The sequence below is a fragment of the Rousettus aegyptiacus genome, unplaced genomic scaffold, assembly GCF_014176215.1.
Source record: "Rousettus aegyptiacus isolate mRouAeg1 unplaced genomic scaffold, mRouAeg1.p scaffold_m13_p_1, whole genome shotgun sequence".
NCBI lineage: Eukaryota > Metazoa > Chordata > Mammalia > Chiroptera > Pteropodidae > Rousettus > Rousettus aegyptiacus.
This window is the reverse complement of record NW_023416284.1, coordinates 180,536,188-180,547,378: the sequence shown is the minus strand read 5'-3', so window position 1 is coordinate 180,547,378 and position 11,191 is coordinate 180,536,188. Positions and strand designations below refer to the sequence as shown.

The 11,191-nt window shown below is 43.9% G+C and overlaps 1 long non-coding RNA gene across 1 annotated transcript in view; it reads left to right on the top strand.

The window, feature by feature from the left end:
- Positions 1–528: 528 nt before the first annotated feature.
- Positions 529–11,191, top strand: part of LOC107514726 — a 42,406-nt gene continuing 31,743 nt past the window's right edge. The window contains exons 1-3 of the long non-coding RNA XR_004951481.1: positions 529–887; positions 6,023–6,620; positions 7,024–7,221. This is a non-coding gene — a long non-coding RNA (uncharacterized LOC107514726). The remainder of the gene's footprint in view (positions 888–6,022; positions 6,621–7,023; positions 7,222–11,191) is intronic.

Sequence of the window (11,191 nt, the reverse complement as noted above, 5' to 3'; positions counted from 1 at the left end):
CCATAAATCCACTCCATGGAGCTCGAATCACTCAACATGGACTGTTTAGATACCCAAGTTCAAAAACAACAATGTTCCTCTTTTCTATTTTTTTTTAGGATGAAGAAAATATCCTATTAGTTTGTTAATGACTTGTTTGTTTTCTTCCAGTAAGTTGCCTTTGAGATCATATTGGGCACGGTTGATTCTAGAACATTCATCTTCTATTCAACCCCATGACTGAGAAATTTATCAATTCCCAGAACAGCTTTTCTGTTTATAAAAATTGGTGAGGTTTGGGGCCAGGTTCTTTCAGAAAGAGCCACCCATTTGTACGAATTTAGGATTCTAAGGATCATTGAGTCATATTTTATAAAGATGGAGCCAGAAGCCAGAGTCCTTGTGGAGTGGATGAGAATCCCAATTTTTCTTTTTAAAAATGAACTCCAGAGTTTGGGGCCCATAGGCAAGATGCTTGGTGAGCTGTTCTTTTTTTGGTACAGGCTGAGTACATGGTGATGTTTCTGGATTCAAGAATTCCCGGTGCGCGCACACACACACCATTTCCCCCACAGATCACTGGGAAAGGAACTGTTGTTTCAGGGGAAGCGTGACCTCCTAGGTGTGTTTGTGGAGGCATGGTGAAAGGGTAATGAACTCGACGTAGGAAAATGAAACGCAAGGACCAAAAGTCCGGCAAAAAAATAAACAGAGCATCGGCGAGCTGCGGGACAACTGTATATGCGGTTGGAGTTTCCGAAGGAGAGGAGAAGGAAGGGGAAACAAACAAACAAAAATAGTTGAAGAAATAACCGGCAAACGTCCTCTAGGTTCGACGAAAACTGTAAGCACACAGATCCGGGAAGCTCAGTGAACCTCGAGGTAGAGGGAAGCTGCTGTTAAACAAAGTAAGATGTTCTCGTAACTCCTTTCTAGGCAGTAGGGGCGATAATTCTGTCAAAGAACATGTTTCTTTTAACAAGAGCAAGAACAAATTTAGTTCTCCTTTAATGACAGCCAGGATGGGTCCCGTTCTTGAGGGAGAGCTGGCTCCACACACCTGAATCTCTAATGTGTTCTGAAGACATCAGTGTGATTGTGGATTGCAGAAGAATGACTGAAATCATGGAGTAAAGAAAAACGAACAGAGATAAAGCCAATAGATAAAGAAAAACGAACAGAGATAAAGCTAATAGATGCAGGTTATGGATGATCGAATTCTTTCTTACACTCCTCACCATGAACCCTCTTCTCTCTCAGTTCAAGGCTGGGTACCCCTCGACTTGGGGAGATTTTCCTGGTCCTGCATCACTGTAACCTCGGTTCTCTGACGGCTGTAAGAACATGTGTGGATTTCAGTTCGTTCAGCTTTTTACTTGTTGGTAGGGCAGAGTGACAACTTCCAGGCTTCTTACATGTCAGACTGGCCACACTTGCTTTCAAGAAGTTTGCTCTGTCAGTAAATGGGGATGGGGGTTGGGGACAGGGGGCAGTGGAGGTAGGGAGGCCAGTCGGGAGGTTTCACAGCTGTCCTGGCGAGAACCTTTCCTGAGGTTAGGGGGTGGGGCTAGGCAGGGAGAGGAGACAGAACGTGGACTCTCTCGGGGTGAGAGGATTTGGAGGCTGACTGAGAAGTGGGTGGCTCAAGATGCTCCCAGGCTCCTACCCCAGGTGAGCGGGTGGATGATAATATTGGTGACTCAGTAGGAAATATGGAAGATGGGGCAGATTTTCTGGGGTTAGTAGAGGATGGGAAGTTAAATTCTGGCACCGACATTGAATGGACTTGACCTGCCTGGGTGGTGGCTTCTCCTCCCTCTCCTCCTTCTTCTCTTTTTGTAATTTTATAATTTTGATATCTACTGGCTGGAGATAATCTTTAAAATGAGCCCAATTTTACTTTAATAAAGTATATAATATGGTGGAAGGAGCCCTGGATAGGAAGGGAAGAGATGTTCTAGTTTTCTCTTGGTCTCTAACTGGCTGCATGGTCATAGGCACATGTCAGTGCACCCTGTTTCCCAAATCCCTTTCTGTAGGCAAGCTGCATTGGAATTACCCGGGTTCTTATTAAAAATAAAAATACCTAGTCTATGGCCATGCCACCCTTAACAAGCCCAATCCCATCTGATCTCAAAAGCTAGTAGGGTTGGGCCTGGTTAGGACTTGAATGGGAGACCACCTCGGAAGACCAGGTGCTGTAGGTATAAATAAAAATAAAAGGGATTATAAGCTGACAAAGTCCTTGCAATCTGTGAGGTCAACCAAGGGTTGCCTCGCCTAAAAAACAAAACAAAACAAAAACCTAGACTCACCCTAGGTTTCCTGAATCAAGATTTTCCAGGGGAAGGCCCAAGCATCTCTGTTTAAATTCTTAAAATTTTTGATATAATTTAAAAGGTACAGAAAAGATGCAAGAATTATACAAAGCATTACTAAATTGCCTCGTCTACATGACTTAAATGTTAACATTTTGCTATATTTGCGTTCTCTTTCTCAACATACACACACACACACAATACACACATATATGCCTCTTTGTGTGTGTGTTTTTTCTGAACTATTTAAGAGAAAGTTCTAGACACAAGACATGATGCCTCTTTACCCTTAAATATCCTTGTTTCTAAAAACCAGGGCTCATGCAATGATCAAAATCAAGCAATTAACATCAGTAAATACTATTATTTAATTTAAAAACTTTCCGCAGATTTTGCCAATGGTCCCAACAATGTTTTCAATAGAAAAACTAAACCCCGGGACTTGCATTCCATTGCCCTGTCTCATTAGCTTCTCCTAACCTGGAATAGTTCCCAGGGCTTCGTTTATTTGTGATGACATTGGCACCATTAAAGAGCACAGGTCAGTGAGCTTGCGACGCGTCGCTCAGTTTGAGTGTGCCTTGATTCCTCATGATGGGCTTCGGGTGACGCACTCGGGGCCGCTTGCATGCCAAGAGGTGACGATGTGTCCTGCTCCACTCCTCCAGTGAGATAGTAATTCCATTTTATGATGCTTTCTTCAACATGCCTGGTGGCTTCTGCAGTTGATGGGTTCCATTCCTGACAATGGTACTTTTGGTCATGGGTTAAGGTGGTTCCTGTCAGGTTTCTCCACTGTAAAGTAATTTTACCTTTTGTAATTAATAAGTCTCTTATAGAGACTTTGAGACAATGTTAGTCCTCACTAGCTTTGGCATTCATTGATGGATACCCTGTACTTGTAATAAGGCTTCCAGAGGATTCCGATGTGTCTGTCGGCCTGGCTTCATTTGAGGACCCAAGCTTAAGGGTCTCTGCGGTCACTGGACAGCGAGCTTTTTGAGGGTGGTGCTTTGTCTGTCCCCCATGCAGTCCCAGAATTTGGCTTGGTGTCCAGTTTCAGTAGGTGTCCAATAAGTGGGGATAAAGAAAGCCAGAGGCAACTGGGTCTTTTCTCTGGGCTGTGTGTCATCATCAGTAAAATGGAGGAGAATACCAGTTATACCGGGTTGTTTTATTTGTTTTTGTTTTGTTTTGTTTTTATTGTATAAGTTTCCACTCCTCCAGTGAGATAGTAATTCCATTTTTTGATGCTTTCTTCAACATGGGAGATTGGGGTCGTATGGGTCTTGAGAAAAAAGGGACCAAGCTATATTATATAGCTCAATACATGCCACGGGAAATGAAGGTTCCAATTTATTCATTAGCTTCACTCAGTAAACTTTTACTGCACACCTTGCATGTGCCAGGCACTGCCACAAGTGTTAAGAACACAGAAGTAACAAGGTGGGCATGTTGCCTCGTGATGCTAAGAACTCTAACTCTTCTATGAATGAATCTGATCAAGCACTTGGTGACAGGCAAGGACAGACCAGCAGAAATGGCCTCTGCCCATCCCAGGTTACTCCTGGTGCAGACAAGGACTGAGCAGACACCTCTCAGGAGACTTGGGCAAAGCCGTGTGCACGACGTATGTAAAGGAGCCTCTCAGTTACACAGACACCTGCGCAATTCAGTGTTGCTCATGAAATTAGTCTCTGGCATTGCATATCTGAACTTTTTATGTATTTGTGTTGTGGAAAACTCATTTTGCGTTGTTTTCAAAGCAATGAATCTGATCAGAACCCAGTTTAATTTTCAAACCAGCCTAGGGTGAAAGCCAAGATAAACTTTGATACTTTCTGATTCGTAAGTAAATTCAAGCCACTTATATACAGATGAACTTTCCAGAATAAAATGAGTGAGATCATAATAGCGAGTTATCACAGTGATGACACATACATTATTATTAAAATGAGTAAACGAATGTTTACAGTAAACAGAACAAATACAATTTCCTAAAACAAACAAAATAGCAAGGAAATGCAGTTCTCCATAAACGACCATGCAGAACAAGCATGGCCGAGGGATTGAGGGTTACGGATTGAGGGTTACGTTCCAGGAGGGATGATGATAACGCTTTTAGAATTTATAAACAAACATCACACAGAGAGTTTTTGCAAACAAGTTCGCCTAGTCTTAGCTGACAAGATAGTAAGGAATTGTCAAACTGGTTAGCGTTTATATCTTCGAGTGTCTTTGAGGTGTTTGACTTATGAACGTCCTTCTTCTGGGATAACTTTGTAATAAGATACAACTGTGAGCTCAGTGCTTTGTATCCCCGAAACACTTATCTCAGCGGTCTTCTCATTTTCTCAGGATCTACCAAAACTGTGGTCGTTGCTTTCTCAACAACACTCTTAACTAAAGTTGAATATAAGAATGTGGAGTTTACCGTTTTTGTTTCTACACATCACATTTATCGATATGTAGATGTTTTACTTCTTAAGCCCCCAGCACTTTGCTGTTCAGTGGAGACTCCCTATTAAACTATTCATCATAATTCATGCCAAGGTGAGATGACTTAAGACAGGCAACTTTTTTTTTGGGGGGGGGGAGGGGGGTCCTTGGTTTTCCACCGGTGGCCTCTGTCCATTGTGTGGCACCTCAGTGCAGCTGCGCTGCTTCCAGGACAGGGTGCGACCCCCTGCAGACCCTCTGCCTGAGGAACGCTGCAGGCTGGTCCTGGAAGGCCCACGGGACAGGGGGGTGCCCTTGTCCTCGAACTGGGACCCTTTTCCAGAAACCCTGCCTGTCCTCAGGGAGGCCTGGCCGCAGTGTTTTGCACTGAGGTGGAGAGCGTGGTAGGCACTGGGTGCAGGGCGCAGGCTGCCAGCCAGGTGCAGGACGGTGCAGCAGGAGCTCACGTTGGCATAGGTGTTCCAGGAGAGAGTCTGCTTTCCCAAAGGAAAAGAGTCACTCGGATGAGCCTGACGCCCTCCTGAGTCTTTTACAGGCTCCGCTCTGACTGGGAACACTGGCTCCCCGCCTTCTGTTCCAGCCTGGGGCCATGAGGGCCCCCAGAGAGAGGGTTCTAGACTGGGCAACCTTGTAAATACACATTCAGGAGCTGCCTTGGTGGCACTTCCCAAAGCAGACGTTGCGCCAGGGTCAGCCGATCTATGTCTCTGCGCCTTCGGATGTCCAGGGTTCCGTGGCCGGGTCCACACATGACAAGGAGTTGATGTCTCTGCTCACTCCCCATCTCATCCCCGGAGCCCTGAGCTGCATGGGCGGTGACCGCCCCAGTGGGAAACAACCAGCCCGGCGTGAGTTTCGTCTGGACCCTCCTGCCCAAGGAGTAACCCGGGCCAGGAGATTCCCCGGTAGGAGCACGGATCCGATCCTTCCAGGCGTGTCTTTGCCCTGCAACTCGCGAACAGAGACCTGAGCGTCACTTCTCTGGCCGCTCACATCCGGGTCCTCTGCACCGTCCCGTCCAGGGCTCGGGCACGCGCCGTCGCTAAGGCTCGCGGTGCAGGGACCCCTTTGGAGCCTTAGCTGTTTCACGGCACAGCCAGCGTCAGCGCAGGTCCGGAGTCCGTCCAGGCGAGTTCACTGGGGGGCCAGGAAGAGTCCTCATCAAAGAGTCCTTGTCCTAAGAAAGGAGTGAATGGTTTGGTGACAATAGGCCCCTCCAGAGGGACAGGATGTATTGACCACACCTTGATGTGTGTTTCTCACAGGGGCCTGTGGTCTGGCCCGGGATCCAGGCCTGAGGACGTGCCCTGCACCCATACCCACCTTGTTCCTCAGTGGGCACAGAATGTGGCATGCTGACTTCCAGGACCGGATGCACTGTATGCCAGCAGGGACGCTGTCTTGCTCACTGTCCACCCTTGCATCTTCAATGCCGGTGCCTGCTCTGCGGTAGACAACTGACACATTTTGCAGAGTGACTGTAAGTGCAAGTCAGTAACATAGGAAATCTCAAAGGTCCAACAAGGCAAACATTCAGCAAGTAAACGAGCTTCAATCGCAGTCACAGGAAAGACGGGAGGCAGCCACAAAGAAAAGAAATGTGAGAACGAGAGACGGGTCACTCGGATAGCCCTCAGCATGGAGGACATGGTTTCCCCCGTCTAAAGACAGGAAGGCCTGTAACCGCCGGCCACGCCGGCATCTGGCGTTCTGCTGCGCGTGTTTGACTTGGAGACGGTTCCGCTCCCAGCAGTTCCTGCCGTTGAAGAATTTGTGCAGTAGAAAGAATGGGAGCCAAAGGGAGTCCGCGAAGCCTGTGCAGTTGTTGAGGCTTAGAGGTTTTCGTGCATTAAAGATTGAAATGTGAGAATTCGTAGATAAGGACATCTCGCTTTCTCTGCAGTCAGGACGGGTGCTCTGCAACACCCATGGGTGTGAAGGGAGCAGACCGGCAGGGCTGACGTGGCCGCAGGATGGCAGGATCAGGACGTGGAGCTTGGCAGAAGAGACCAGCCAGCCATGTGCAAGGCTAGGCCAGAGAGGATGGCACCCACGCTACCCGGGTGATGCGCCCCTATGCTGGGTGGCATTTCTGTCATTCATCTGTCTCTTTTTCATCACATGAAATGTATCCACTAAACATTGACAGGCGAATACACACCTTGTCTTCTAATGAGCTATCCGTAAATTTGATTTTTCTTTTACAAAGTGACTTTGTCAAATCTCAAACTTTTTGTTGTTGTTGTTGTTTTCTTTTCCATGTCAGTTGGGACCATCTGCAGAAGATCCCCACCTGAAGAGCTGATTTGTTAACCCGTCACCGACAGAGACTCGGAAAACACCCAGGTTCAATTACAGCAACAAGACGAGGCTTCGGGAAGGACGAGTGAGAAGAACGGCAAAAGCAGCTCATAACGCGGATGATGGCTTTTTAATTCGCCTGTAGAATGTGATGATGTTTGTGGTGAGTGATTTTAAAAGAAGCTGGCGAGCAAAGATTTGCGTTCATTAAGCCAATGAATGGGGAGGAAGCCTCAGAATGTTTCGTTGTTGCTCCTGCTTTTGTCGTTACTTTCTTTTTTGAAATGGTTTCTGATTTATAGACAAATTGCAATAATAGTACAAAGAATCGCTATATATCCTGCATCCAGACTCCCCGAACGTTAACACTTTACCGCATATGCTGTATTTCCTCCCTCTCTTCCTCCCTCTGTCCTTTCTCCTTCTCTCTCTCTCTCTCTCTCTTTCTGTGCACATACATATTTCCATAGCAAGCAACTAATGTAGATTGTTTATTGGCTGGCGATGGGGTGTTAGGTGAGGTGGTGGGCATTGGGGGGAATGCCGATGGAAATTATGGGGAGCATGAATGCCCCTGGAAATTTATTGCTTTGCCTCGTTATTTACAAGCATGTATCTCTACTGAGGGAAGTCACCTGACTTATTTTTTGCCATGGACTTTAGGATTTCTCATGTTTGTTTTTATTGGAATGGAAACGCTGTGGTGGTTTGTGGGATTGAAGGCTGTTGGTTCTTTTGAAGATATCTAAAAAAGGAGGAATGTAGGGGTTTTGTTTTGTGTTTTATTTAATAAGCGCGATCCTGTGGGTTTTGCATTCTTTTGGGTTTTTATGAGGATGGAGTCTGCAGGCGTTTCTCTGGGAGGGAAGCTGAGATTGTGAGGAGGTGAGAAACGGAGCTGTTTACAATGCAGTGCCACCTCGTTTAAAAAGGACCAGTCCTGGTTACAGAACCGTGAAAATAAAGGCAAGGCTGGGACATGACGGTTGTCTAAATATATTTCCGTATTGAGTGTAAAGCTTAATTACTTTTAGCCTGGCTCTCGAAGCCTCCACAAAGAGTGCACGGGTAACATAATTATTATGATTTTAAACATGAAAAATTATCCTTCTAAGTAGTATTTACTCTTCTGTGTGCTCTGGAGGCCCTCCCAGGGGATGTCAGCATGGCGAACCACACATTCAACGCCGTTTCTCAGACTCTCTCTTCGTTTCATGCAATTGGACCTTTGTCTTTCAGAAAAAGAAATGAGAGTCATTCAGATACACATAGGGGGAAAAAAAAATCACTTGATTTTTAAAGATGGAAACCATGAAAAAATGGGAAGGGAAGCAAAAGCCATTATTGATAGGCTCGACTGGTTGTCTGAGGGCGTGAATGAACCGAGGAGCACTGTGAGGGGGAGAAGGGGGCAGAGGGAGAGTGAGGGGCGACGCCTGTCGCTGATGAGGACTGAGCAGGTGGTGCGGGAAAAGAGTGAGGCCCAGGGCGCGGGATGCCCGCTGGCCGGCAGGAGAGGAGCGTTTCTTCTGCGGGAGCCTTTTACCCAGTACTGAACAGTTTATTGGCTTTAGCTCTCTGGGTCACCACCGTCTCACGGTGCTCCAGACCAGCGCAGTACTGTTACCAGATACTTCACAGCAATGCTGTAAAGACGAATAACATTCTTCGAAGGTGTCAAAAAAACATTCTTTCTTTTGGTCATAGTGGTGGGGTAATTCCGACCGATCATCTCACTGAAAATCACCACTGAAAAATGAAATGACATTTCACGAGTTCCTCAAAAAGCACCAAAGAGCTAATTAGATAATGAGAAATTACTGGATCAAAACTCAAAAAGAGATAACAATCCAGAGAAGCCTGGCTGGTGTTTGGGACTGCTGTGACCAGGAGGCAACTAAGAATCTGCAACGCGCACACTCAGAGAGTGAGCAGCACTCTTCCAGTCCTGCGAGATCTGGAGACTCGAAGTTGGAGCTCTTGGCCACCAAGATGACACTTCCTACGCTGTGGTCTCAGGTTCGGCAGAGCTGCTTATCCCAGAGATAAGGCTGAAATGCCAGCAAAATAGCTCTTCTGTAACTATGGCCCAGTTCCGGGGCATCTGGGTGACCAAGAAAATGTGACATCCTGAACTCGAGCAAAGGATAATGAATTGATGGCGTCCCAGGACGGGGCAGAGGCGAAACAAAATTAAATCTAAAGAAAAGTGACATCATCTCAGGTTTCAAAATATTTTCACAAATAATTTAAAAATACAATGTCATGTACGCAGTTTAAAAATGTAGGCACATGAAGGTGCAGTCACCTGTGAAAGAACGAGGGAAAACAAGAAGTAACATCCATACCCATAAGAATAGAAGATACGGGAATTACCAGTGCGACTGTATAGAAACTGTGCTTACTCTTCTCAAGAAGAGAAACGGTGAGCTTGAAAAATTTTTGGAATTTGGAAACCATAAAAAGTGACAGAGTAGATTTGAATAAGAACAAAGTAAACTCTAGAAAAAAATCTAATAACTAAAAAAGCTCAATGAATAGATTTAATGGCAAATTAGAGTTGAAGAGAAAATTAGTAGATTGGTCAGAAAAAAATATACAAAATGAAGCATATAAAGGCAAAAGGTAATAAACATAAGACACAGAAAGTATAAGTAGAAGGTTGAACATATGTCCAATTGGATAGTCAAAAGGAGCAGAGTCTAAGAGTCTTGAGCATAAGCAATATTTGCTAAAATAACTGCTGATGATTTTCCTAAAAGTCAGTCAGTCTGTCTATCTGTCTCTCTCTCTCTTTATATATATATAATCTCCATACCTTAAGGAATCTTAGTTGGGATAAGTATAAAAGATATATTATAGTATAATTATAGGCCATCAAAACTGCCAGAGAGAACAAGAAAGATTACTTTGAAATACAATAGTTAGACTGATAATTGAATTATCAAGAGCAACAATGAAAGTTAGAAGATGGAATATCTTCATTATACTGGAAAAAAATAAAAAATAAAACCAAAACAAACTGCCAACACAGACTGCCAATAAAAACATCTTTCAAGTATGAAGGTGAAATAAAGACATTTTCAGACAAAAGCAAAGAGAGTTGTTACCAGCAGACTGTCAGTTGAGGAAATATTTAGGAATGTTCTTCAGGCAGACAGAAAATAATCTTTGAAGGAAGGTTAAAGACACAGGAGATATCTAGAGCAAAAGAAAGTATAAAAATATGGGCAAATCCAAATGACATTGCTTTTATAAAATAATAATATTTGTGGGGTGCATCTCTGTGTGTGTGTGTGTGTGTGTGTGTGTGTGTGTGTGTCTGTCTGTCTGTCTGTCTATCTACCTACCTACCTACCTATCAACATAGGACAACAAAAATCTTTACACTGGGAAGGCAGGAAAGGATTTTAAGTGTTCTGTGATCCTTATATTGTCCAAAAGGCGGTAAAAGTACCAGTTATCATTAGGCTTTGGTAAGTCCAGGACTCATGTTGTAGTTTCCAAAGTAACAACTTTCAAATTAAGAGAGTAATAAAATGAAAAGACAAAAAATAGAATGATAAAAAAATGAAATGATAAAAACTAGTCAATCTAAAAGAAAGCAAGAAAAGGGAGAACAAGGGCATAGAGTGGGATAAATGAAAAGCAGATTGTAAGAAGGTAGAGTTAGAGTCAAACGTATTAGTAATTGTATTAACTATAGATAGACCGAATACTTCAGTTAACAGACAGATTCCTGGACTGACTACAAATTAAAGCCAAATTATAGTCTGTTCTTAAGGCATAAGTTAAAACGTAAGGATAAAAATTTTGAAAATAAAAGAATGAAAAAATTATACTCTATATGGAAGAGCCAAAGGACAGCTGGTAAATCTATTAACACCAGACAAACTTGGCCTTAAAGCAAAAAAAAAAAAAAAAAAAAAAAATTACTGGAGATTAAGAGTTATTCCTTATTGATTAGGAATTCAAACTATCAGGAAGGTAGATTCATTTAAAATCTATATACATCTAATTAAATATCTTCAAAATATTTGAAGGAAAAAGTGACCAGAAGACCTGAACAGAGAGATAAGTGAATCCACAGTCTCGCTGGAATTTTGTAACAGGTTTCTCTTAGTAATTGATAC